Source organism: Columba livia, chromosome 1 (genome assembly GCF_036013475.1).
Source record: "Columba livia isolate bColLiv1 breed racing homer chromosome 1, bColLiv1.pat.W.v2, whole genome shotgun sequence".
Lineage (NCBI taxonomy): Eukaryota > Metazoa > Chordata > Aves > Columbiformes > Columbidae > Columba > Columba livia.
In genome coordinates, this window is record NC_088602.1 from 190,625,266 (window position 1) to 190,647,922 (window position 22,657).

Here is a 22,657-nt window from a genome sequence, read left to right on the forward strand (position 1 = left end):
GGCTGCGGGCAGCGCCCGCCGGGCCTGCGGGAACAACACCGACAGTGGTCACGGCGGGGCCGCGGTCGCGCTCCTCCGCCGCAGCTGCACCATGTTTGGGCCGGCGGGACGCTGACCCTGCGGGCCCTGCGCTACCCCCGGCCTCCCGCCGGGCCCTGCGCGCAGCTCCCCCGCCGACAGCCCCGCAGGGGCATCTCCCGCCCGCCCCCCGCAGCCCTGGGCAGAGCGGGGCAAACGCGCCGGAATAACGATGCAGCCGGGCAACCGCAACCCCAGCGGCAGCTGTGCGGCGGCAGGCAGCCTCCCCCTCCCAGAGCCGTGCAGAGAAATGTCACGAGAGGCGGGCGACGAGAACTGCCCGGTGACAGCTCTGCAGTTAAACGCTGCCTCCTCTTTGCAGTTCATGCGGTACAACAGCGGTGAAGCAGCCATGCAACGAGACAGAGCGGAGCTGCCTCTCTGACAGTGCTGCAGACAAGGAACAGGGCATTTACCTGGCAGCTTCGGTTCCCTCCGTTCCCAGGGGATGGTGAGCAAAACCGATGAATTGTAAATAACAGCGGGAGCCGCAAATAAACTTACACTGGACCTTTCTGCCGGAAAAAGGTCCCTGCACCTCCACACGTAATAAAATCGCTCCGGAGTCGGAGCAGGAGGCGAATGATGTGTCGATGCTTGTTATTGCAGCGGGTAGTTGGCGCTTGCATGGAAACGCCCGCCTGCACCGAGCAGCAGTAACCTGCAAAGCAAGTCAAGAAGGGGCTTCCAGCAGCCGTGCGGAGGAGGCGAGAGCAGCGCCGGGACGCGCGGCCAGCGCGCAGCTGCCCGCTCGGGCTTCGGGGCGCACAGCCGGAGCCGCCGCAGCGGGCGGCCGGGGCGGGCACGAGACATGCGGGGCTGCCGCGTGCAACACGTTGCGGCGCCGGCCCCGGGCGGCGGCGGCCGCGTCCCTGCAGGAGCCGCCGCGCGGCGACAGCGCGCATGCGCCAAGCGGCTCTGGGGGCGCGCGGGGCCGCTCGCTGAGGGGAGGGCGGGGGCCAGCGGAGGCCCCGGGGCGACCGGGGGGTAGCGGGTCGGGGGCCACCGGCAGGAGGAGGCCCGAGCTCCACTCCGCTTCGCCCCGGCCGCTCCGCAGCGCGCACAGGGGAGCTCAGGCCCGGGTGCGATGGCGCTTTCCGCAGCCCAGTGGTTTGTGAGGGTGGGTAGCGGCGGGGAAGGGGCGACTCACACCCTGCTCTGAGGGTCTCGAGCCTGCGGGCATGTCAGGCTTTAGGTGCTCCCGTTGGAAACCCTTCCAGCTGGTTTGTTTTTAAAGCTTATGTGGGGTTAGTCACGCCTGATAAAACAGCCCAAGGGTACAGAGCTTGCCAGAATACAGAGGGCAGCTTTCAGCTTGGCTCAGGCCTCTGTCTTCACAGAGGTGACCAGACCGTGCTGTCCATCTCTGGAATGCAGAACACACTATCACTCTCTGGGCATAAGCTGGACCACACAGCATAGAGGAGGACATACGTGCTGCATCACTGCCAGCGTCTGCGGCATTCAGACAAAAACTCCAGGTCGTGGTTCCTCCTTCTCAAGTTGTTTAGGGGTTTTATATTTAGCAGTACTTAGATGAAAACCAGAGATAGGCTTAAACAAATATCGCTGACATTTCTTTCTCTCAAACATTTTGCAGTTGTCATCTGCAACACAGCATGAGTAAAGGAGGGATTTTAATCTTTGCCTTGAAACTTCCCTTGCTCCAGTCACTGTGAACAATGTGATGGTCCTGCTTGTTATTCAAGTTCAATATTGAGTGCAAGCTTTAAATAATACTTCTTGGCAGGGGTTCTTCCATCCAGGGAGGGATGTAATGAGCAAGGCAAGAGGGATGTCCTGATGGCGACAGCCCTGATGGGGCTCCATTCAGCAGGCACAAAGCTGTCAGTGCCGCATGTTCCTGAAGAGCACTGAGGATGAGAAGGCAAGAGAGCCTGTACCTGAAGCTGTCACCATCATTTGTGTCATTTTCCCTGCTCCTCGCCCTCAATAGGCTCTGTGGCTCTATTGGTGCTCTGGAAGGACTAACATGCAGTATCTGCCTCACGGGCAGAGGACATGGAGAAAAGGTACCAACTTCTGACCCCCTTCTCCTGTTACAGTGGGCAGTTGTGATGCAGCGCAGCAGAGAGTTTGTGGTCACCAGCTGATCCCAGGCAGGAGAGTCTGCAGGGCAAGGCAGGAGGCAGAGCAGTGTGGAGCCTGGTGTGGTGAACTGGGGAACAGAGCACAGCCTGTGTCATTCCCACATGCAAGGAGAGGGGGGACAGTTGCTTGTTTAGGCCTCAAGCCTCCTGACAAACTCTCCAAATCCCTGTGGAGCTCCTGCATGACAGCTTTTACTGCCTGCAGTGAGGGATGGATGCACTGGGTTCTCTTGCCATAGCTATATTTGGGCTATACATGTATTTTATCAGCCCCTAACATACAGACTTTCCATTCTAACAACAAAGAACCGGAACTCCTTATGCCAGAGAGATGATATTAAGCAAGGTGGACTGAGAACCTGAGGCAGTACAGCTAATCTTCTGCAAAACTTTTGCTCAGACTCTCACAGCCCTGATTGTTTCACCATGCTTTTCTCTGCTGTTGAGAATCTTGACCTGCTCATTGAGAATCTTGCTGAAAGATCATTTTCCTAATGGTCTCACTGTCATCTCCTTTTTGAATCTGATTTTGCTTGTTCAGTTAACTTAATTCAAAACAAACTGCTTGCTTTTTGCTTTTAGAGTCTTTTATGTCTTTTAGAGTCTTTTTCTCCTCCTGTCTTCCCCTGCCTAAGCCCTTACCACTTGTCTGCTATTTAGATGCTGACTCTAGGTGCTTCCTCATGTTTTCCCACGAGGAAATAAAGCCAGCTTCTAGTAACCATTTCTGAGGAAGCTCAGTGTAAACATCTGCAAACTTTAAGAGCATAGGAGCAGCCACAGCATCTTTTGTTAAGGAATTCCACAGGCTTACAACCTGTTGTATCAAATCCACCTTGTTCTGTTTGTTTCAAACATAGTTTAATTTGATAGGCCCTAGTTATGGGAAGGTATTTGGATCAATGCCTATCTATCTTTTCCATGATACATATGCTTTTGTAAATATGTATTCTATCTTCTCCTTAAATTATATCTAGTTCCACATTTAATATGCAAGGAGTCCTGCTGGCACAGAAAAATAACCATAAATCAGACACTCAATTTTTAAAATAAATATGGCATCCATGAATAATTTAAGTTTATCTTTTGAAGGTTACTTCATTATGATACCATTATTCAGTTTAATCATATTGATTTTGTAATCTTGCTTGGCAAGATTATGTCTGTATAGCAAGCTGAAGAGGCAGTAAAGCTAGAACAGTGCTGTCAAACTAAAATGTGGGCAAACAGAAACCTGTAGTAGGGCCTTGGCACATGGAAAATTACTGTCATAATTTATAGATGAACACCATAGCCGAGTTTCTCAACAATAACATGCTGGCATGTTAATCTAGACAATAATCAGGATGTGATAATAATCCTGTGCTCATAAATATTTCACAGCTTGCTGGTAAGGTCAGAAATTGATTTACAGATCAAAGTGGAAAGTCATGTCAATGAATTCTAATTAATACTAACAAAAGATCAAAACAGGAGTATTATTTTTAGACAGTGTAAATAAATAATTTTGTATTATATATAATATATTGATTCTTGAAGGTCAAGTGTGGCTTTTAAAAATCTTGTTTTCTGAACTCCTGAAATGTAAAAATAAATGAGTAAAAGTGAGAAAATGATTGTAAATTCTGGTAGGAAGACCCATAGCCTCTATAATTTGCCTTATAAGCAGAGGGTACACTACCTCTAGATGCAGGGTGAGATTTATCTATTCAAACATAAAGGCATCTGAGCTGGATATTGCAGAGCGCTATTCCTGAATTGTGTAGGAGGAGAAATAACGAAATGTAATGGTGCAGTTCATGTGACCAAATGCAGATGTCTTCTTCAAAATGAGATGAATCATTTCCACATTGTAGGTGTCCAGAGTTTCAACATGAATCCCACTCACTGTCTTTTCTATTACAGCTTGTCCAAGCTTAGCCATTTCCCCAAGGGCAACTCTGTGCTGTCCTTGTCTTTAGTCAGTTCCCAGTCACTTGGGAGTTGCTGCCTTTTAATCTGGTGGTTTTAACATCAGTCATGCTACTGTGAATCCTCATGCAATCCCCCAGGATATCTTTATGGAAAGGATGCGGCTTCCCTGATAACATTGGCGAGGAGCAGAAGGACTGGGAAGCAGCTGGGGGGCATTACTTGCCTTCAGCTGAGGCTGTGATCCCTGCAGCCTTTACCCCACCAGACCACCCAGAGGACCCTACTGCCCACTGAGCAGTGGCAGCAGGGCAGTGTGACTCTCAGTGCAGACCAGCTACTCCCGTGGCTGCACAGATGCTCTCGCTGGGCTGGCTTTGCAGTCCGTGCGGCCACAGCTCTGCAGGCACTGCAGTCTGTCTGTGTGAGCAGCAGTTGTTACTTTGGTGAGAACATCGTGCCTTTGCTGATGCACCCAGCAAGACGAGGCTGTATAGGGTTGGCAGTGGGAACTGGGAGATGGCAGCGGGCTATGACAGTGGGTCTTAGCATTGAGGTGAGGGTTTTGGCAGTAAAGTGAAGTGAGATGCCAGATGATAGTGAAAAGTGGCAACTGGCAATGCAGCCTGGCTGTGGTTGCTGGTACCAAGATGTGGCTTTGGCAGTAAGAGGAGGCTCTGTGCTCCCTGTCAAGTAAAAGTGACTCTTAACAGAAAGATGTGATGCTGTTGGTGACATTGGTGAAGTGTTGTTTGCAGCAATGCACATCTTCTTGCTAATGGAACTCTTCTGGGATGGTTTAGAATAGAATAGACTATTTCAGTTGGAAGGGACCTACAATGTTCATCTAGTCCAACTGCCTGACCAAATCAGGGCTGACCAAAAGTTAAAGCGTGTTATTTAAGGGCATTGTCCAAATGCCTCTTCAACAGTGTCAGGCTTGGGGCATTGACCCCCTCTCTAGGAAGCCTGTTCCAGGGCTTGACCACCTTCTTGGTAAAGAAATGCTTCCTAATGTCCAGTTTAAACGTCCCCTGGCACAGTTTTGAACCATTCTCACATTTCTTGTCACTGGATACCAGGGAGAAAAGATCAGCACCTCCTTCCCCACTTTCCCTCCTCAGGAAGCTGTAGAGAGCCATGAGGTGGTCCCTCAGCCTCCTTTTCTCCAAACTAGGCAAGCTCAAAGTCCTCAGCCTCAGAGAAGGGTGGGATATTTTGGTTGCAGAAGTGTAGACACGTCCAGTGTGGAGCTGACCAGTGGCCCCAAGCCCCCCGGGATGCTGGACAACCCCCCTGGGACAAATCGCTGGCCTCTCATCAGGTCTATGTCCAAAAGATGTGGCATGCAAGGTGGGGGTGAGAAGGGATGGGCTTCTGCCCTAATACTAAGTGGAGGAGGGAAGGTAATAGAATTGTAACGTGATAGAGCTTTCATGCAACTTAGACGATTTCTTCATAGTAATATAATTGTGAATTTCTGCTATTAGTAACAGGCAATATGATAGTAACTGATAATTGTTTGTAGTGAACCAGTCATGAATTAGTAGGGCTAATATTAGACATTTGTTCTTTAGCCAGTTAAGGTATTACCAGCCTGTTAGAGGTGTGTTGATTATTCAATAAACTTCATAACTGTTATCAGCTACATCTTAGGTCTCCAATCTAAAGAAGTGTCAGACACACAATATAGTATGATCATTATTTTAGAAGCTATTTTTATGCAAAAAGCTAAAACCATTTAATTTCCCAAAGACTTCACAACTAGTCATCCACAGCAACCAAGGAAATGACATGGGGAGTACTTTTTTGTCCTGTGATGTGGGACTTCTTGCAGCATTGACCTAGTGATTTTATTCTAATGTCAGTATAGCATTGATCATTGTGGAGTCAAGAGAACTTAACAGTGGTGCAGGCCAAAAGGCAAGGTGGAATCCAAACGTGGATTTTTGTGGGAGCTCAATATTGTGGCTGAAGACAGTGAGACACGGTGCTGAAATGCTTCAGTAGCAGAGACTGCGGCTGCGCAGAGGTTGCTCAAGGCAAGAAATGCACACACGGTTAGCAAGGCTGGGCTTCGAATACTGTGTTCAGTTTTGGGCCCCTCACTACAGGAAAGACATTGAGGTGCTGGAGAGAGTGCAGAGGAGGGCAATGAAGCTGGTGAGGGGTCTGGAGCACCAATCTGATGAGGAGCAGCTGAGGGAAATGGGGCTGTTTAGCCTGGAGACTAAAGGAGACTGAGGGGAGACCTTATCACTCTCTACAACTACCTGAAAAGAGGTTGTAGTGAGGTGGGGTTTAGTCTGTTCTCCCAAATACTAAGTGACAGAATGAGAGGAAATGGCCTCAAGTTGTGCCAGGAAAGGTTTAGATTGGATATTAGGAAAAAATTCTTCACGGAGATGGTTGTCAGGCGTTGGAACAGCCTGCCCGGGGAAGTGGTGGAGTCACCATCCCTGGAGGTGTTTAAAAGATGCATAGATTAGGTTCTTAGGGACATGGTTTAGAGGTGGACTTGGCAGTGCTTGGTTAACAGTTGGACTCGATGATCCTGAGGGTCTCTTCCAACCAAAATAATTCTTTGATTCTATGACAGTGTGTGGGACCTAGAGATGAAATTGCCAGTGTGAGACTGGAGACATTCAGACAGAGCCCACTGAAGCACAGAAACTATACTATGAGAAAAAGTAAACATTTATTTGAATGTAATTTTGGCAGTTTATGTTACTTCATGTGTATTGAATTGATGGTGTCTTTATACTTGTATCTTTCTATTGCCAGAGGACGGCCTGTTTCTTGTCTTAGGCTGTTGCTTCAAAATTTCAAATTCTGACTAAAGAAAGCAAACCACATGCTTAACTGCTTTGCTCAGTACAGATTGCAATCAGCAACATTATTTTGAATTCCACTCTGAAGCTTGCAAAGTAAAGGCTTCATCCTGCCAGGCAGCGGTATTAAGTATCACATGGAAGGCCGTCATAATTCCAGTTTAGTGTAGCAAGGAGCATTTAAAGTTGAAGTAAACTTGGAAACGGATGAGAAAGTACAGATGAGATGATGACGGCTTTTTTTTTTTTCTTTTTTTTAATTTAACCCTAAGTGAAGGGGTAAGAGCCCTGATTTCTGCTGCTAGTCCTACTTGTTTGAGCATCGCAAGCTAAAATACATAAATATCACTTGGAGTAAGGAACAAAACTCTCCAGGACTCATAAACTGCTGGGAGTCCTCATCTTCTTGTGCTACAGACAGGTTCCCTATTGCTTGTCCCCTCTCCTTGGTCCCATTAAACTTGTACTCTGCTGCACATTGGCTGTGCTGCAGCAGGACGGACAGAGAACACAACTGCTGTAGCCTGTTTTGTAGCATGATTAGGCATTTTATGGAGAAGTACAGATTCAAATTCTTCAGGCTTGAAAGGGCCTAAAGCTCAGATTTTTTGCTTCTCAAGGACGTGCTCTAACCCCTAGAATATCATGTCTTCTCTGCTACAGGATGTCAGAATTTTCTTTAATGAAAAATAAAGGAGAACGCTAATGTTGTAATTCTACAGTTGCTTAGAGCATTCAATTATATTCAATTATTGTCTTGCCATTTCTGTGCATTAGCCTGCAAATAAAAGGTGTATGAAGAGGAAGGAAGGTTTTAACCCTACATCTTGACCTGTGAAAGTAGTACTGGAGGGATTCCTTTTCTTGCATGTTTGTTAAGAAGTTCTAGCTGGGTGGGTTCTGCAGGGAGCTCTGAGATCTGCAAGATAAGCTGTGCTGCCAGGAGGCTGAGCATACTGCGGCTGCCTTGGAAGGCGTTTAGGAAGAGAGTTGTGAAAGATAGTGCTGCAGAGGTGAAAGAGAGAAGCTGTGTTCCAGGAGGCAGAGAAATGGAAGAAGAACAGAGTAGAGAACTTCACACAAGTTTGTGGAATAAGGAGGAAAGAGTCAAGGTGAGGGACAGCAATGCTGGTTCACAATACCCTAAGCAACTTGCAGCATATTTTCTTGTGGGTCTGTGATTCTATACAGGGTTATGAGTACCTAGCTCCCCTCTCCCTGTAGCATGGTCAGACATCTCTGTCTTCTTCTGGAGAGATGCACATGGCTTTCACTTCAGAGGTTCCTTTGCAGGTGCTTTGCTGGGAGTTCATCTGGCCTTTCCATTTTTGTTACCGCAGAGTGAAGATGATTCCAGGGAGCTCAGGCAAGTGAAGGGGAGATACAGCTCCTACCCAGGTGGTCTCTAGCCAGCCCTGCATCCTGTGGACAAGTAAAGATGTGAAAGGGAAAGGAAATGAGGAGAGGCAAGGAGGTAAGTGAAACTCCTGCATTTTTCATCAGTTGTTGTTCGTGAAGGTTGTAGTCTTTTTGATAGGGACTGTTCACTGTTATTATCAATCAGCTGTTCTAACTACACAACTATGTTAACCCCCTTGCATACATCAGCAAAATTAATACAGGTTATCGGGTTTTTTAACACTTGGTACTGTCCATCTAATTGTAAGGAAATGAGAAGGAGCAGCAGTGCCAACACATTATTATTAACGTATTTGAAAACAGTCAGTAATCTACATCGTTCAATTATGGGGATCCCCTTGTCCCCAAATCAGCAATCACAGAGATTTATATTTTAATTGAAATTTTATTCTGTAAAGGGAAATAAAAGCCCTCAGCTACTTAAGACCTTACAATTAATTAGGCACAAAATAATCCATAAAGATTAACAGTGCCCTCATCCCAGAAGTGCTCAAAACAAACAAACAAACAAACCAAAAAAACAAAACCAGAAGGCAAAAGAAGCACTTTAAAATCTGTAAGTTATCAATACATGTCTAACAACAGTTCACAATCCTCAAAACAGCACATGCATTTGCAGTGAGTAATCACTCATTAGAATTATCAGGCATAGCATGAATTTGAGCACAGATGGCATCCCTAATTACCATTGCCTGCTGTAACCTTAAGTCTATAGTGCTTATGAGGGCACATTGTTTGGTTAAGGGATCCATCAGCATGTAGGTTCTGCTCCACAAAAAAAAAATAAAAAATCACCTCTATTTTTCCAGTTACAGACTGTGACAAAAGCAAGTCATGGCTGTATGTACAGGCTCTGGCAATCTTGACATCCAGGTGATTTTCAAGCCAGTGCCATTTTGCTTTTGTGTTCCATGTGCACAGTCTAACCCTACCCTGAATCTTCTAAATGTACTGTACTGCAAAGTAAAATTGCTGAACCCTATTTCAGTACTTGAATGGATTTCTTCAGTCTTGTACCATGGCGCCGAAAGACTGGTGTACCTCCCTTCCAGCCATGGCATTCTCCAGACCTTGTGGCGCCCTTACTGGTAATCCCATGTCAGCAAGGCAGTATAATCCCACCTACCATGCTGTGTCTTGTTCTGCTGCTCCTTAAGTGTTGATGGATGAGAACACAGCATTCATCTCATTTGCCAGATTTATCATATGCTCTGTGTTCAGTCTCCATTCTCAATGCCTTCACATAATGATGAGCTATCACTCTGATCAAATGTCCCAAACCACAGCTGCCAGCAAACACAGAACTAAACAGTGTGCAGGCCCTGCAGAGCCGTATGCCTTGGCAGACTAACACAACTTCTGCCCTTGAGCTTGCAGAGGAAAACCAAGTCTCAGGGAAGCTTTCTCCTGGGAACAGCTGTGCATTCCCATGGAGAGGGTGGGTTTGCTGCTAAGACCATTAGGCACAGCATGAGCACTGATCACCCTTGGTCGGAGCCTGTTAGGCAAGACAGCATGCGTGGAAATGAAGGGAATTTACCTGCCTCAGACTTGGCATCCACATGTGCAGATCTGTGGACACTTCTGTTAAGGAAGTAATATGTACCTGCCTCATAAGGTCAATTATTTTTTGTATATTGAGTTATGTCACGTCTTCTGGCAGATGCTGCTGCGAATGAGTTTGGGCATCGGCATACCCTCAAGAGATGTTCCATTGTATAATAAACTGAACCAGATACTGGAAGGACATAGTGTCCAGAAGACTTCAGCTGGTGACATTCTTCATTGTTAGAAGAAAATATCACAGGAAAGGTAATACAAAACCAGAATACAATCTTCAGTGGCTTTTGCTGTCTAATGTTTGCAAATGGGCACGTGCCAATGGAGATTTCCTGGCATTTATTTCCAGACGTGGGCAAACTTTCGCATGGATGCCAAAACATATATTTCTGGAACAAGATTGGACAAAAATTCCTAATAAAAACAGGCCTAGTTAGTAATGAAGCTGTTTTAAATAATAATATAGCAACAAAAACAGTGAGATAAAACAGAAAATAATCTGTTTTCACTATTCAAGAACTCATTGTCATATTTGAATGAGCTTATACATTAATATTTTGGCTTAGTTTCAGCTCAGAGTTATAGAAGTGACTGAAGTAAAGAGCTGAGAAGAGAAAAACTCTTGCAGCATTTATTAAAAAAAATAGAATCCAAATATATGTGAGAAATGGAGTCAGTTCTCAACAGCAATGATCAGTATCACTGTCACAGATACTACCTTACGTAGCACAGTGAAAACATGTTTTTGCCCCTGTCAGAACCAGCCAGAAACCAGCAGCAGTCGGTACCATCTGTGGTGCACCCTGCTGCATTCCAGCAATTGCCCTGAGAGAGGTGCATGAAATCTGGCACAGGTGAGACTTTTCACAACTTCTACCTGCCCGTCACACCTATGACCTGCTCAGTCCTGCGTGTCCCAAACAGGTCAGGTTTGGTGTGTGCGAGCAGGCTGGCTGTGCACTGCAGCACAGTGTTTGCACCTGCAAACTCCTCATGTCCCCAGTGGCAGATCTGATCTGTACATGTCCAATGGTCCTTTCTTCAGGACGTCCAGCAGCTGACATTGCTCTCAGCAATTTTACTTTGCAGCCAACTACATTTAGAAGATTAGGGTTAGACTGTCCATTACTTCAACCAAACTGCCAAATGCTGAAGTCCTCCTAGTTCATCCAGTAGCCTTGTCCCATCTTTCCACGGGGTTTAGTAGCTCAGGTGCAGTGCAGGACAAAGGCAAGAAACCTGCCTGGCCTGGGGAGGGACAGAAACCAGTTCTCCAGGGATCTGGAGCGCTGGGCAATGCCATGCAGGGTCACTAGTGGGATGCTGTTGTTTGTGCTCTCTGCATGTATGTTATCTAGATTTTATGGCTATCTGGATTATCCTACCCTCTTGTGCCATGGAACTAAGTTCAAAATCTGAATAATAAATATACTTCCTGTATTTACATTCTCTGAGTAGTTCAGTTGACTTAATGTTAAAATAATGTGCAAGGAAAATGTCTAAAATTATCACAAGGCAAACTAAGATGATAAATTTTGAAGTAATATTCATTCTTTCTTGTTCCAGAGATAGTTAGTAATTATCAGTCCTCTGGTAAAGGACAAAATTGCAAACAGATCCTCCCAGCTATATTGTAAGGAATTTCTGCTTGTGTCAGGACGCTTAGTATTTTTTTTTTTTAAGTTGGCTTTATTTTATTTCTCATATTTCAGAAAATCATTAAATAAACATTTTTCTCTTCATCTTCCTAATAGGAGGGTACAGAGAAGTGGTAACATGAGAAGCAAAAGACACAAGTTTGAACAATGGAAATTCTAGTTAAGTGTAAGAAAAAAAATTAACATAACAATAGTTAAACACTGGAAGAGGTTGCCCAGAGAAGCTGAGGACTCTCTATTCTCGGAGCTATTCAAAACTCATGGCCCTGAACAAGCGGGCCTTGTTGGACCTGCTCTGAGCAGGTGGGTGGGCTGGATGATCCAAGCTGAACCTATTTTATAGCCTTATGTTACCTAGGTAGCATTTCATGTTTCTGTTACATCTGGAAAGATGCCCAAACCCAGAAAGAAAATACGCCTTTGAGAACTACTGCGGTGTAAGTGTTGTAATAGCTGCTACAAATCATGTCCCTCCATTCCTGGCTACAAACATTTTACTTTATAAGTGATGTCACCCCTAAGAGCTCTTAGGGTAAGATTACATGCAACACATCTCCTGAAGAGCTGGATTCTCATCTATCAACATAACAGGTTCTTCTTGTGATCCTGAGAACATAACTGATGTAGCCTTGGGCAAAACATTTTTTAATTCATGTGCTGTTCTGTTACTTCTGGCAAACCTGCATGTGCTGCTGGTTGGTGTCCTTGGTTCCATAAACTCTAACACACTTGCTTAATTTTATTGTCCTACACACAGTCAGCCATACTAATAAAAGTGGAAATATTTGCAATAGTAAGGCTAAGCCACTGCACACATTTTTGCAAATGATCTGCATTTGTTCATTGTTTATTATAGGACAAGCTGAGCTCTCGCTGGGCGCCGCTGTGCTCCAGGTGTGACAGTGTGGAGGTCTCCAGTAGTGACTTGACTGAACTGAGCTACTTACCTCTGAACTGAGAATATCAATGACTGAATAATTTCCCATTATGCTGAATTTACATTAGAAAATACTGATTTGGGCATAAGCCCCTACTGCGAAAGCTAGAGTATGCCTAAAGCTATAAGCTAAAGATCAAACCCCTTTTGTTTGTGGGGATAAAGACAACTGGTGAAGCTCCTTATATGAACTTGGAAGAGATTAAGCCTTCACAGCCGAACAGATCAGATAGTGGGCAGGGAACATAAAGCTGTCAGTCATAATGCAGAAAATGAAGTTACCACAAATGAACTTTTTCTTTGGAAAGCAGCAGGAAGATCAAATTAATATATTGCAGTAAGGGGATACTTTATATTCCATCATTATCTACTAGAACTTGTTAAAAAATAACTAGTCGTGAAAAAAACCCCACGAATTAAGGGAACCAGTTAATCTGCAGAGAGTTTTTTAAGGAGTTAATTACAAAACAATTTGAATAATTTTGAACTTAAACAACTGCTTGAACTCTGAAGAAATGCTATTTAGTCTGGAAAAACCTACCATTTTACCCATAATTAAAATGGGTGAGTGCCATGACATGAAGAACTCCAGGCCATGTAGTCTGCCCTGGGGAGAAATTGTAGAGCACGTGCTGTATCCTGTATCATAGTGATTAAGGAAGTTTCTTTTCCCTGGGTTTCCCTAACGATGACTAATGCCAGTCAACAAGAGAAGGGCAGGCACTGCTGTGGAATGGATGTGGCTTCTTCCTAACCCTGCTACCGTCAGACCATGGTGTATTTCCAGCTGGCAGGAGCTGAAGGCTTTCCAGCTCTGCATGGTGCCCTGATGTTTCTGTTGCTTCTTATAACTGACTGGTTTTGCTGAGAAGCCAAAGAGAACACCAGGTGTTACACCAGGAACCCAGAAATCCACATCTGAAGCAAACTGTATCAAATACATTTGGACAAAATTACAAATTTGGTTGATAAACTCTGAAATGATTACTTCATGCAATAGACTTTTGGAAGGCATTTATAATATATTAACTATGTACATGTTAACTTTTTCATAAAGAAAATCACAGCATTTGCATAACTTTCATGCTGATTCATAAGCTGCTAGACACAACAATAAAACCAGCATAGATATTTGATGAAAAAAGCTTATAGACTTAGGTTATTCAATAAAGCTTCTGCTGGAGCAGAATTAAATTAGTATATAATGACATTTTCACACTAGAAGGAAAAGTCAAGTGAAAAAAAAAAGTGAAGTCAAACAAGACAGGTAATATCTGCAAAAAATCTGATGCTGCCCTTTGGACATTCAGCTTCATATCTGTGGGCTGTAGCTGTTCATCGGGATCCTAAAGTCACAAAAGGAAAATTAGTCTTTGCAATATTAGATCATAATGTATTTTCTTATCTGAATGTAAGATAAATACACACTTTTGATCAGTAAAAGAAATGAAACTGGAAAAAATTACTAATGCAATGCCATAATGGCAACAATCTTTAACAATTATCCTAATTAAACCTGCAAAAACTTGACTATTATCTGAAGAAAGAACCAAGGTGCCTATGTAAACCTTGCTCTGCATCACCCCACGGAAAGCAGGAGCAACTCTACCGAAGTCTAAAACACACGGGGCTGTTGGCAGCGGGCGTTACGTCAGGCTGCGGAGTTTCTCTAGAAGCCGCGGGTTCGATCAGCGCGGGCCCTGCAGCGCGGCGGGGATGTGAGCTCACGCTTGGCCAGGGAGAGGGAGGAACGAGCCTCCCCAGGCGCTGCTGATGCAGATGGTGTCGGCGAGGTGGAAGAATTGCTGAGGTACCTGCCTCGTTCTGTCCGGGCTAATGGAGCTGCTCCAGGGTTAGAGCATCATACACTGCATACAGCTACCACAAAATACGCAGGCAGCTCTTCACAAGTTCACAGTAAGTATGTAATATTCTGTTAAAAGGGAAGAAAGAGATTTGAAAAGTACCTGACAGAAGGTCATCATTTAAAGGTTTTCAGCTCCAGTGCATGCAAATACCCACTGATGTAACAACAAACTACTCTGATTTTTTTTTTTTATTTTAATTATATTACCTCCCAAGCCTTTAATGGGATTCCTTCCTTCGCAGTCAGTGGAGAGTGGATGATGTGCTTATACAGAGCCTGTATCTGCACTAAAGAAAGTAGTTGTTTTTCAAAGCACCAAAAATTCTCAGTCAGAACTTGGCTTTCCAGATGCAAACAGTACACAGATACTTTTCAGAAGTTAATGTTTGGAATAACCTTTACCTGGAAACTGGGATGATGTAGTTTCTCATGTTCTTAACCAGTGCTGCAGTTCCCAGTCTTTAAAATAAGTCAACCAGCAGCCCCACAAGTCTGACTGCATGGAAGTTGCGGCTTTGTTCACACTTTCAACATGCCATTAGTTGCCTATATTTCTTCCTCAAACATCGTGAGGCTTTCTGCATACATCCCTAACTCACTGGACAAGAAGGAGTTGTGGAAATCAACAGATCTACATTTCCGCTTTGCCTTTCAAAGCACATTCAAAACGCCCCTGAAGTCCATTAGGTTACTCACAAGCTTAAATTATGTTGTTCTTTGGGCACAGACTACTCAGCACTGTCTAGGAAAATGCCTGATTTTCAATGGCATTGCTCATGAGTCAATTTACTTTGTGTCCAGGCCCCATCTTCAGAATACACCAGACAGTCCCTGGCGGAGTTGTTCTGTCGTTCAGCCAAAGGCTCGCTGATGCAAATTTTATCCCAAATTTTGTCTGAATACAGACACCTGCTACCTCAGGCTGGTGGATTTCAAGGTATGGCTTAGTGCGGGTTTCCAGCCACAGGTCCAATGCAAAAAAATCCAGTATAAAGATCTGGAATGGCAAATTCTTTAAATAGTAGGAGCACAAGGAATTACTAAAATAGGCATTTTTGGAACACAGCTTTTCCAGGATTTCAAACGTGATTTTACTTTGTAGGAAAGAATGATGAGCAGGATGGAGAGGAGAATGTACTTTTAAAGCACCGCTTCATGAGATTTTTTAAATGTACCTACCGTGTGAGATAAAGTGGATTCCCAGCTGGTTCTTTGAATAATTTACTCTTAAAATGTTTGAAGCACCATTTATAAAAGGAATGTGTTTGAGAGCACATTAACGTGCAGTTCAAACCACTGTCACCAGCCCGTTCAGTGCCGCAGCTCCTGCTACGACGTGTGCAGGGCTGATTCTTGTTCACGCCATGTTAGTCCTTCCTCCGGTTGTTCCCACTCAAGGCAGCACTTGCTCTTGCCTGTGTGCACTTACACTAGGATGTAAAATGAAAAACAGAAATGAGGGCCATCTTGAACTGTTAACACTTCTCATGATGAGGAAACAATGTTAATTTATTTTGTTTCAGGATATCTTTATGAGCAGGCAGCAGGACAATAAAGATGGGCTTTTGAGTCCAGACCAAGTCTTGTTGACTTCAATCCCAGTAGTTTAATCTGATAAAGATTACATAGTATTTTACAAACGACAGCATTAATCTGTCTGTAATTAATTTATTTTTATTTTTACTATTAATATATTATGTAAAAAATATCCTTTTCTGTAATCTATTTCTTTCCATGTGCACTTCTGCAACGAGCCATTTTTTTAAAAAAACCTGTTCTTTGAATTTTCTCTTGCTAGGTTTTTCTGTGGTGGTAGCAATGATTCCACAAACAAATGAGGTTCACGTACAGGGCACTGCCACAACAGCCACATACGCTTATTGCACACCGTCATTTTTAGGACTTTTCAGGATGTTCTGTAGTACCAAGGGGTAATATTACAGTTACCATTTTAAGCGCAAATAAGACTGTTACCATTCACCTGGTATGTTTGTGGTACTACTTATTACCTAGTTAGCGGTACCTACTACACTGTGCTTAAAAACTTGGTAGTATTATACTGGATGAAGAAATCTGACTGAAAACTCTGGCAAACAAGTTGTTTTTCAAAATGAGTGGTGGCTTAAGTAAAATTAATGGCCAAATTTAAAGTTAAAAAACCACATCTGACAAACATGCAAGTCTTAAAACAGGCAACTCTAGTCCAGCCTTGAGACTCTGGAAATCTGGTCAGCTCAAATGAGCTGCATAACCCATCAGTGTGACATCAGTGACGAGCTGCATCACTCGCTGGTGTGACATCAGTGACGAGCTACATCACTCGCCAATGTGACATCAGTAACGAGCTGCATCACCTGCCGGTGTGACATCAGTGACGAGCTGCATCCCCTGCCGGTGTGACATCAGTGACGAGCTGCATCCCCTGCCGGTGTGACATCAGTGACGAGCTGCATCCCCTGCCGGTGTGACAACAGTGACGAGCTGCATCCCCTGCCGGTGTGACAACAGTGACGAGCTGCATCCCCTGCTGGTGTGACAACAGTGACGAGCTGCATCCCCTGCCGGTGTGACATCAGTAGCGAGCTGCATCACTCGCTGGTGTGGCAGCAGCCCAGCCTGTGCCAACCTTGCCCGGCCCTGCCCACGCCAGCACCTGCCCCTTCCAGCAGGGGCTGTGGGCTGGCGGCACCCACGGAAAGCAGCGGCCTGCTTCAAGGGTGGAAACGCACATCCAGAGGTCACAGGGCTGATAATTACTGTCACTACCCTTTCCTACGGCAAGGCCTGAGCAGTCTTCAGAGAGCTCTCCCCTAAACAGAGATCGTAGAGCTGAAAATGCCTTTTAGTCGCTGTCCTGTTCCACACAAAGGATGTCTTCATTTTAGGCGCTCTACAGGGAATATTTATGCTGGATTTCTACTTCTGCTTCACTTATCCCATCTGTGCTGTTTGCTCATTAATTTAAGGGAAGCCAGAAGCATAATTTTCAGTACCTTCTGCCCTTGCTATCCTGGGCTCTCCATTGCCCCAGGACATGGTGTTGGCAACAGAATGGAAACCACTACAAGGCCCTCATCTTCCCCAGAAATATTTCAGCGAAGTGGCAAGAGCTGACAATATGTGTATTTTTGTGCTCCCTCCCTTCACACCCCCACCCCCACTACTGCGTATTTGCAGGGGTGCTGCTCCGCTCTGCCCGGTGCACTCGCCCTGCGCTGAGGGCAGCACCTGCTCCCTCATCAGCTGCTCCACGGGGCTGCAGAGCTGCACTGGGCGGGCACCCCACCCCCCTCCCTTGCCCCGGGGACAGCCAGCCAAACAGGAGCAACTGAAATAACATGGGCTGCAGCTTTTTGTTTGGAGCACGTTTTTGTCTTTTGGTCAACATGGTACATGTGGCTGCTTAAAAAGTCTCACTGTTAGGGATCAGCCTGTTTGACCCTTATGTGAGCAGGACTGCTCTTCTGGCTGCTGTGACCCCTCCAGACACGCTCCAATAGTGACAGCCACCACCAGCCAGGCTCACAGCGACTGAGATCACCTTCCTGGTATTCACACAGCCATACATACAGTTTGTTGCTTTTCAGACATATTAGGGCTACACAAATCTGATGAAAACACACACTTCTGCTAAGCATCATTGTACTAAAAAATGCATTGAGAGCTTTCCCTTCACAAAAAAAAAGCAGCCAAATACCCCAGCTTTTATCAAAGCCAAGTTTTTTGGGACCCCAGCTTTACTGTATGCCATGAAGGATGTGTGCAAGAGTGTCAAACCCTGCATTATCACCCATATGGTTTTCTGACAAAAACGAGGAGCCGTGAAGCACCAGGTGCCCAGCTCTGCCACCAGCTGAAAGAGCATCTGCTGCAAGAACAGCTCCTGCACAGCCCCCTTTGCAGAGTCAGTGCTGCTGCCCCGTACCCACCACAGCCGCTTTTCTTCCTCTCTTTAAGGACAGTGCGCATAAAAGATTTTTCTATTATTAGTCTGAATTATTCATCTCTGCCATCTCTGAATTTCTATCTTGCTCTTCCTTAGCTTTGATGCCGTTTGGATGCACTTTTTCCCAGTTGAAAGAACTACAAAGAGCAAAACACGAACCAGAGTCTTTACATGCTTTTCTCGTTTTCATTGTGCATATCCCGAGGTGTAAAAAGAAAAGCGGAAGTATTTTCCTTGAAGATGATAACTGAATTCTATCAGATTTAAGTGTACTGAAAGCAAAAAGATTACTCAAGTTCTGCCCAGGACTCATCTACAGGAGCACGTTATTTCCCATTAGGAAGGGTATGTATTTGAACAACTGCTGAACTCTGACGTTTATTTTGTAACAAACAGTTTAAGCCGTTCATTCATTTTGAAGTGATCCAATATAATTCATGCAAGTCTCTTGGACTTGCTGCGTGGGTGTTTTTATTTGACAAGCGCTGTTGTAACAAATACCTCTGCATTTATCAATAAACCAAGGTCTTTGGCACCAGGTTTTTGTAAATTTAAGTTTAGACATGAACTTAGTGAGACTGTACTCAAATAGCCTTATTTTATTCACCACGAGATCACTGTTGTTATTGAGACTAGCCTGGTGTCAATTGCACCATTTCGCCTCATTTTCACACACTTCCTCATGTCAAGATGCTCTGAGCTTTGACATCATGAGTCAGAATTTTTCTTCTAAAGCAGCTCTTCAGCAGTTGGCAGTCACTGAAGGATTTCATTTTGCACTACTGTATTCCACAGATGTAAACCAGTCACCTCTACATCAGCAACCTCTACTTCCTCAGCAGAAGAAAAGCTAAAATTCCAGTTGTGCCATTTTCCCAAACACTGTCATATCCCCTCTCAGCCACACCGCTTTTCCTTAACTGACAGGAACAGAGCTGCTCCCTGTGCTCCCGTGAAAAGCCGACACACGCAGCCGGGGCCGGCGCTCCCTCGCCCGCCTTCCATCACTCACAGCTCCGCTTGGCTCAGTTCCCAGGACCCCTCTCCACTCTCCTCCTGGCTCCCAATTTTTCATTCCTTGACATTAGTATTCCTTAAAAGAACAATTAATTTTAGACTAGAACTACTCATTTGTGCCTTCTGGACCCTTTCCAAATTTAACACTTCCACGGTACTTTGTCCTCTGTTTACATCCAGTTCTCCATCTCAGGTCTGCAGTCTGACACTGGTCCTTGTACAGCCCATCACCTCCTTTCCCGCACTTCTGTGAGACACTGCAGTGGAAGCGATTCCTTTTGCTCTGGTAGAGCAATTCTCAAGAAGCCAGTAATGAAATATCTTTAATTATATACTGAGATATAATAACACTTAAGAGCTTTAAGGCAATTGAGCAGTTTAAAAGGATTATTTTACACTCTCATTCTTCACCGTGTACTAGAAGAACACCCTTCCTCATAGCTTAGAGGCATATTGCATTTTCCTTACCATTACTATTAAAAACAACAAAAAAAAGCCAATTGTTTAAATAATCAGAGTATATACATTTTAATGAGCCTGGTAAAACTGAGACAAATGAATTGTTTCTGAATTTGTGAATGAATAGTGATGTCCTCTTCTGGCAGTTGCAAAAAACCCTCAATATTATTATTTTTTTTAAAGCATTTGTTTCTTATTAAGATTTAGAATACTCATTATTCTGGTAACCGAGTTCCAAATTGTGCAGCACAACACTCCTTTACACCTTGAAGCTACTTATTTAAGCTATTTTATTTCAACTTCTATAACATTGTCAAATCAAGGTTGCAGAAGACAGCAAATAGCAGGTGCAGTTGTCTGCACACTCCAAATTCTACTTCTTGTCCTGTTGATCCCTTAATGGGATAATGGGCCCCATGGAAAACAAAACCCAAACCACCGTCACAGACGATGTTAAACACAGGTTGTAATGCAGCCTTTTTTTTTTTTGATATGTTTTTCCTGGGCAGCATCCAGCCATGTGTCTGAGCTGGCATGGCCTGCACAGTGAGGCTCATGTCAGAGATCTGCAGTTTGACCTTTAAAATGTTGTTATGTCATTGGTAAGGATGGAACTTTTCATAGATAAAACTCAGTTAAACAGCTGTTAGAAAGAAAATATGAACTAGCAGAAATAACACATGAAATATCTAAAAATATTTGCCCAGCAGCTCCTGCATCCATCAGTGATTTAGCATCTGACCTAGGCTGTGCCAGCGTGGACAGAGGAACAGCAGCAATTTCAGGGGAATCCGAACCCACAAAAAACAGTGGAAGATTATAATAAGCAACATGAGGGACTGCCACTCTAATAAAGCCCTCACATTCTGAAAGAGTATTAGAAGCGCATACTTATGATCTAAATGCAGTCACCTACAAGTTACAGTGATTCTTTCAAAAAGCAAAGACCAGCCTTGAGGGAACTCCTGCTGCCACAGCACAGGCTCCAGCTGCTGGGATGCTGCAAGGTCAGGATCACTACAGGGCAGAACGTGGGTCTCAGGCCTTCACTGCTGTTAGAAATGCACTGAGAACACAACCAGAACCTGTTGAGTACTACAGGCGCTGATTCTGGCATGGAAACCTCTGGGCTCTTCCAATGTCTTATCTGGTGTTTCAATAGCATTTTAAAAATGTCAGCTCTTGACACCTTATGTTAAATGGCTGAGGAATTGCTTTACAGATTATCTCTTCCTCCATCTCTTGCTTTTCTAAAGTCCACAATGTCTAAGACATTCTCTAGCAGGGAGAGAAACTTGTAACAACAGTCCTGTGTTCTCTAACTTGATGTACCTCAGAAGCGCTCCTCAAGACATGGAAGGCCGCTGTACGGCTTTTGTAATTTCTTAGTAAGGCAAGGAATCAGTAAGGAATAGGCAAGGAAACATCATGAAACAGGTGTGGTTTATTTCTTTCCCACTTCTTTGGGAAAAGGTGGTTTCTGTAAACAGAAGTGAATAACTAAAATGGTTTGCACGCAAAGCATGACTTAGTTCAACTGTCTCTAAAAGAAAGAGATTGACTCCAAACTGTCATTGCTACTTCTGCATGCACTGGCTGATCCTCCTTTTTCACACACCACAGCCAGCTCTGCCTCATCAAGCTGTCAGAGAAATCTGTTCAGAAGCTGCAAACCCTGCTTAAACCAGTACAATTCCAAGGGGTAGGTCTCTCTTTAAACAAGGTTTTCAGTAGCAGCTGAGTGGGTAGAAAGAGATTAAAAACATTGCAAGAGGAGGATAAAGACAAAGTTGTCTTATATCACACAATACGGCTTCTCAGCCACCGATAAGCAGCAGCACACAAGGGGACATGAAAGCATTAGGAAAAATCCCCAGACATGGTTTTAAATGCATAAGTTGTCACAGGAACAGAAACCCCCCTTCTCCCCAAGAGTGCAACCTCGCTTTGTGCAACCATGCCAGTGAGGCATAAGCACTTCTCTGAAAGCACTTTGTAAGAGTGTGGGAGGCTATTCTGGGTAACTCATGGAATAGGTTTTCAAATTTTAGTCATAGACGACATGAATTACAGTAAGAATCGGTATTAGTGAAAAGACTACAAGGGTTTCTCCACTGGAAAAGAGTAATTGTTGGACAAAAGGCTTCTTTTTCCCCCAAAAAATGTGTACTTGCTATTTAAACTAAGAACTCTTACAGAAAAACAAACACCACATATGATAACAAGCATTTATCATTTGACTTCTGATGAGTAATAAAAGCACAATGTTCAAAAATAAATCCAATAGTTTTTTTAACTTTGTAGAAACTGATGTCAACATGCAAACTATCACCAGTAAAGTATTATTAACTTGTAACTGTTAGGAATCACAATATGGCCAATCCTCTACTACTTTGCTATGCAGGGGTCATGGAAATACTCCTCAGTAGTTCTGGATTATACCTTGCAGTAAAGTGAGCACCACCCCTCTCCATGACCATCTCTTCCCTGTTTTCTGAAGAGGGCACGAGCACACTGGCACTGAGGAAGGTGGGCAGGCCAGAGCAATGGTTTGTGAGATACAGGAGGTCTTGACACATCCTGAAGCAACAGGTCTTTCAATAGGCAACAACTAGGACAGATTCTTAGTTAAAGAGCTTCCCAGGGTCAATATAGAATATTGGCACAGCAGATTCGGCATCTTACACAACAACACAAGTTATCTGTTCTGGCCTGGTGTGAGTGAAAGCAACTTCAGCAGCATAACACCAGGCCAAGGGGCTGGGCTGAGCTAGCCTGAGCACTGCTCAAGTTCAGCTGCAGAGCAGACTGGACACACTCACACCATGCAGCCTGGGATCTCAAGAACAGGGATGACAGCACA

At 44.4% G+C, this 22,657-nt stretch overlaps 1 long non-coding RNA gene across 3 annotated transcripts; it reads left to right on the forward strand.

Moving 5' to 3' along the window:
* The first annotated feature begins 21 nt into the window (after nt 1–21).
* LOC110364697 (uncharacterized) lies at nt 22–22,192 on the forward strand. Of its 3 annotated transcripts, XR_002423629.2 has the most exons (6): nt 22–529; nt 8,272–8,405; nt 10,014–10,162; nt 11,665–11,871; nt 12,425–14,422; nt 16,171–22,192. It is a non-coding gene; the product is annotated as an uncharacterized LOC110364697 (long non-coding RNA). The 3 variants fall into 3 exon arrangements; XR_010469592.1 differs by lacking the exons at nt 11,665–11,871; nt 16,171–22,192 and having other exon boundaries at nt 12,425–13,649; XR_010469591.1 differs by lacking the exons at nt 11,665–11,871; nt 12,425–14,422; nt 16,171–22,192 and having other exon boundaries at nt 10,014–11,657.
* Nucleotides 22,193–22,657: the final 465 nt, after the last annotated feature.